This window comes from Hemitrygon akajei, chromosome 6 (assembly GCF_048418815.1).
Source record: "Hemitrygon akajei chromosome 6, sHemAka1.3, whole genome shotgun sequence".
Lineage (NCBI taxonomy): Eukaryota > Metazoa > Chordata > Chondrichthyes > Myliobatiformes > Dasyatidae > Hemitrygon > Hemitrygon akajei.
Genome location: NC_133129.1, coordinates 94,503,390 through 94,509,857, shown reverse-complemented (window position 1 = coordinate 94,509,857; position 6,468 = coordinate 94,503,390).

Here is a 6,468-nt window from a genome sequence, read left to right as displayed (position 1 = left end):
CTTAAATATACCCACGGACTTGGCCTCCACCGCAGTCTGTGGCAGAGCATTCCACAGATTCCCCATTCTCTGGCTACAAAAATTCCTCCTTACCTCTGTTCTAAAAGGTCGCTCCTCAATGTTGAGGCTGTGCCCTCTAGTTCTGGATACCCCACCATAGGAAACATCCTCTCCACATCCAGCTGATTTAGTCCTTTCAACATTCGATAGGTTTCCATGAGATCCCCACACAGTCTTCTAAACTCCAGTCAATACAGGCCCAAAGCTCCCAAATAATCCTTCCTATGTTAACCCTTTCATTCCCAGAATCTTCCTTGTGAATCTCCTCTGGACTCTCTACAATGACAACACAACCTTTCTGAGATATTGGGCCCAAAACTGTTGACAATACTCCAAGTGTGGCCTGACTAGCTCTGCATTATCTCCTTGTTTTTATATTCTATTCCCTTTGAAATAATTACCAACCTTGCATTGTCCTTCTTTACCACAGACTCACCTGTAAATTAAACTTCTGGAAGTCTTGCACAAGGGCTCTTAAGTCCCTCTGCACCTCTGATGTTTGAACCTTCTCCCCATTTAGATAATAGTCTGCACTTTTGTTTCTTTTACCAAAACCCATTCTCATACATTCCCCAACTCTGGAGTCCATCTGCCACTTTTTTGCCCATTCTTCCAATTTGTCTAAGTCCTGCTACAATCATTTTGCTTCCTCAGCACTACCTACCCCTCCACCTATCTTCTTATCATCCGCAAATTTTGCCACAAATCCATCATGCAAATCACTGACAAACAATATGAAAAGCAGCGGTTCCAATACTGGTCCCTGAGAAACACCATTAGTCACTGGCCGAATCAAAGGTGGTGACAAATCAGAATACAGGAAGGAGATTGAAAATCTGTCAGGGTGGTGCTCCAGCAACCACATCTCACTCATACTCAGTGTCAGCAAACCAAGGAGCTGATTATTTACTTCAGGAGGAGGAAACTGAAGGTCCTTGAGCCCGACCCCATCAGGGAATCAAAGATGTAGAAGGTGAACTTTAAGTTCCTTGGTGTTATCATCTCAGTGGACCTGAGCTGGCCTCGGGATATAGGTGCAATTATGAAGAAAGCAGTGTCTCTACTTCCTTAGAAGTTTGTGAAGATTTGGCATGGCATCTAATACTCTGACAAACTTCTAAAGATGTGTGGTGGAGAGAATATATTGACAGGTTGCATCACAGCCTGGTGTGGAAACACCAATGCCCTTGAATAGAAAGTCCTACAAAAAGTAGTGGATATGGCCCAGTCCATCATGGTAAAGCCCTCTTCTCCATTTAGAACATCTACATGGAGCACTGTTGCAGGAAAGCGGCATCCGTTATCATGGACCTCCTCCATCCAGGTTATACTGTCTTCTCACTGTTGCCGTCAGAAGGCACAGTGACGTCAGGACCCACATCACCAGGTTCAGGAACAGTTATTACCCCTCAACCATCAGGCTCCTGACCAGAGGTGATAACTTCACTCAACTTCACTTGACCCATCACTGAACTGTCCCCACAATCTATAGACTCACTTTCAAGGACTCTTCATCTCATGTTCTCAATACTTATTGCTTATTTATTCATTATTACTCTTTCTCTTTGGTATGCACAGTTTGTTGTCTTTTGCACAGCTTGTCTGCCTTGTTGGGCGTGGTTTTTCAATGACTCTATTGTGGTTCTTGGGTTTACTGTGCATGCCAACAAGAAAATGAACCATAGGGTTGTATGTGGTTTCATATATGTACTTTGATAATCAATTTACTTAGAACTCTGAATTTTGAAATTACGTGGATATTCCCCATCCCAGATAATCATTGTCTAAGTCGTTAAGAAAGAGAGAGTGAGATTAGCTTCATTTGTCACATGCACATCAAAACATCGGAACCTGCAGCGAATTGTGTCACTTCCTTTAAATCAGTGAGGATTGTGCTGGGGGGAGCTCGCAAGTGTTGCCAGGCTTCCAGCACCAACAAAGCTTGCGTACAGCTGACTAACCCTAACCCGTATGGTGTTGGATTATGGGAGGACCACCCCAAGGAAGCCCACGCGATCACAAATGTACAAACTCCTTACAGTCAGTGGCAGAACTGAACCCCAATGGGAGATCACTGGCGCTGTGAAGTGTTTCACTAACCACTACACTACCGTGCTGTGTCAATTTGGGGAAAAATTACTCCAAATAGCTCATTGGTATTAAGCCATCCAGTAACAACTGAACCCACAGTGAGTGTGAGTGGGTGGAGAAGGAGGGGGGTTCAGATTCTCAAACTTTCTCTTCCCCCCCCACCTCCGTTGGGGTTCTGCTGATTTGCATACTCACTCAAAGGGCAGAATTTTCTCTTTTCACTCTCCTCCCTCTCCTTTTACCCCAATCTCTCATTTCAAATGATGTATGCATGTGACTATCAGGCTCCCCCCACTGTGCATTCGACACTCACAGACTATCTTGAGCTGGAGTAAAGAAATACTGCAGACGCTGGAAATCCGAAACAAAAACGGGCCATGCTGGAAACACTCTGCAGGTCGGGCAACTTCTGTGGGGAGGGGATCAGGGCTGATGTTTCACGTTGACAACTCCCGATTATAATCAGGAACTGAAGAAGAGAAGTTGGTTTAGGTTTGCAGAGCAGGTTAAATTATAGTGGTCACCAATAGCAGAACAAAAAATAGTTTTGCCAATGTTAATAGAACTTTAATCTAAATTTTTAGATTCTAAATTATTCTTGAAACTTGAAGGTTTAGAGAGGGTGCGGAGGAGATTTCCCAGGATGCTACCTGGATTATACAGCACGTCCTTTGAAGATAGGTTGAATTAATTCAGGGTTTTCCCTTCGAAGAGACTAAGGCTGAGAGGCAACTTCATTGAGGTGTACGAGACGATGAGAGGCAGAGATCAAGCAGACAGCAAGAGACCTTTTTCCCCAGGAAGGAAATGGCTAATACAAGGTGATTGGAGGAAAATGTAGAGGGGATGTCAGAGATATGCTTTTTCACACAGAGAGTCGTGAGTGCATGGAATGCCCTGCCGGAGGTGGTGGTAGATGCAGATAGATTAGGAACAGTTAAGATAATCTTAGATAGGCAGGTCTATGATAGGAAAGATGGACAGCCACGTGGGAGGGCCACGTTGTGGCCCAGCTGGCCTGTCATCATCATTATCATCATCTGCTAGTCTTATGACATGGACAATCATGGTCTCATGACCATGGTTGTTCTTGGCAATTTTTTCTCTATAGAATTGGTTTAAGACCATAAGATATAGGAGCAGATTTAGGCCATTTGGCCCATCAAGTCTTCTCATGACTGATCCAATTTTCCTCTCCTGTCTTCCCCCAACCCCCCGTATCACTTAATGCCCTGACCAATCAAGAATCTATCAACCTCTACCATAAATATACTTAACGACTTGCCCTTGACAATTGCCTGTGTATATGGATTGTGAGGACACTCAGTCCTCGTTTATTGTCAATTAGTAATGCATGTATTAAGCAATGATACAATGTTCCTCCAGTATGATATCACAAAAACACAAGACAGACCAAGACTAACTGACAAAAACCACATAATTATAACATATAGTTACAACAGTGCAAATCAATGCTGTAATTTGATACGGGCAGACCATGGACACGGTAATAAAAAGTCTCAAAGTCCCCGATAGCCCATCATCTCACGTAGACGGTAGAAGGAAGAAGAACTCTTCCTGCCATGAACCTCCAGCGCTGCAAACTTCCCGATGCAGCCTCTGGAAGCATTCGACCACAGCCAACTCTGAGTCCGTCCGAAAAACTTCGAGCCTCCGACCAACTCTCCGACACTGAGCACTATCTCTGCCAAGCGCTTCAACCCCAGCCCCGGCCGCCAAGCGACAGGCAAAGCCGAGGACTCGGGGCCTTCCTCTCCGGAGATTTTTTGATTGCACAGTAGCAGGGGCAGCGAAACAGGCATGTCAGAAGTTCACCAGATGTTCCTCCGTGCTTCTCACGTCCGTCCCCATCAAATCAGGATTGTGCATGGCCCCTACTCACAGATAACAGATATTCATTCCTGGAGTGACCGCGGGCGCTGCCATTTTCTCTTGTCATTTTCTGGCAAAGAATTCCACAGATTCAACATTCTAAAAGGACGCCCCTCTATTCTGAGGCTGTGACCCCTGGTCTTAGACTCTCTCATTGTGGGAAACATTCTCTCCACATCCACATATCTAGGCCTTTTACCATTCGATAGGTTTCAATGAGGTCACCCCTCGTTCTTCTGAATTACAGTGGGTAGATGCCCAGAGCCATCAAATGCTCTTCATATGACAAGCCTTTGAATCTTGGAATCATTTCTGTGATCCTCCTTTAAACCTTTTCCACTGTCAGCACATCCTTTCTTAGATAAGGGGCCTAAAGCTGCTCACAATACTTCAAGTGAGGCCTTACCAGTGCCTTTTAAAACCTCAACATTGCTTTTCTATTCTAGTCCTCTCAAAATGAATGCTAACACTGCATTTGCCTCCCTTACAACAGAATCCACCTGCAACTTAACCTTTAGGGAATCCTTCACAAGGTCTCCCAAGTACTTTAGCACCTCAGATTTCTTAATTTTCTCTACATTTAGATAACAGTCTACGGTTTTATTTCTTCTACCAAAGTGCATGATCCTACACTTCCCAACACTGTATTCCATCCGGCCCCTCTTTCTAATCTGTTTAAGTCCTTCTATAGCCTCTCTACTTCCTCAAAACCATCTTCCACTGTACCTACCGTCCACAAACCTGGCCACCAAAGACATCAATTCCGTCATTCAAATCCTCGACGTATAACATAAGAAGTAGTGGTCCTAACACAGACTCCTGTGGAAAACCACTAGACACCAGCAGCCAACCATTGCCTACTTCTGGGCAGTGTCTTTACAAGATGGGTGACCCCAATCATTATCAATACTCTTCAGAGAGTGCTGATGGCATCAGTGGTCACATAACCAGGACTTGTGATAGGGCCATCCACTACCTGTTCCCATGGCTTCACGTGATCCTGATCGGGGTGGGAGGAGGGTGTTAAGAAGTTGCTACACCTCGCCCAAAGGTGACCTGCAGGCTAGCAGAGGGAAGGAGCGCCTTACACCTCCTCTGGTAGAGACGAATCTCCACCTGCCACCCAGAATGGCCCGTATGGTGCTGTGGCATTCCATGGTCTATGTTCCATAAATCCATATTGAAACCAGAAAGTGCGAAACATATTCAGTAGGTCAGGCAGCTTCTGTGGAGAGAGATGAGGGATCTTTAAGCAGAATCATCAATTAACTATGTCAATAACTTATCCTCTTAGCAGCCCTTTCCTCACGCTCTCACAGGTACGCATACACAGGTACGCATACAGAGACAGAGGTATGGTTATACAGGACAAGCCCAGCTCATCAGTGTCAAACAAATGCCTCTCTAAACTATACACAGGAACTCAGCAGGTCAGGCAGCATTTATGGAAGTGAATAAACAGTCAATATTTTGGGCCCAGACCCTTCTTCAGGACATGAAAGGAAGTGGGAAGACAATTGCCATAATAAAAAGGTGGGGGGAGGGGAAGGAGAATAGCTAGAAGGTGATTGGTGATGGGTGGGAAAGGTCAAGGGCTGGAGAGGAAGGAATCTGATAGGCAAGGGGAGAGGACCAAAGGAGAAAGGGAAGGAGGAGGGGCACCTGAGAGAAGTAAGAGGCTAGAATGGGGAACAGAAGAGGGGGAAGGGGGAGAGAATTTTTTACTGGAAGGAGAAATCGACGTTCGTGACATCGGGTTGGAGGCTACTCGGACGTAATATAAAGTGTTGCACCTGCACCCTGAGAGTGGCCCCATCTTGGGACAAGAGGATACCATGGACTGACATGTCGGGATGAGAATGGGAATTTAAATTTTGGCCTTCGGGAAATTTCGCTTTTGGGAGGTGTTTGAAGCCAAGCTAACCTCCTCTCCCTGCATTGTCCCTGTGTATCACCCACTTCCCACTTTCTAACACTAACTTCTTTTCCCTCTCTCAACAAATGAGGTCAGTAGATGAGGAAAGGAATGGTTGTAGCAGAAATAGCTTAGATAAGAATCTTATTTGATTTATCCTCCCGCGTCTCCCTGGCGCCTGAGGTCTCCGCCCGAAACGTCGACTGCTCTCTTTGCCTGGCCGGCTGAACTCCTTCAGCATTTTGTGTTGTTGGGCGGCAACCTTGCCCTTTCTTCAGCATTTACGAGGCCGAGTAGCTAACTCGACGCTCACCCAACACGGATAGAAAGCGTGCCACATTTTGTGCCACAAAATGGCCACATTCGAACCCGGGGCCATTTGCATCGAATTTTGGGCGCGGACGCCACCACACCACACTGGCCGGCTGAGACGGCATTCTCGGTCAGCATTAACCAAGTGGGCCGAAGAGCCTTGCTGTGCGATTCGGTGACGATCAAACTGCGCCCCC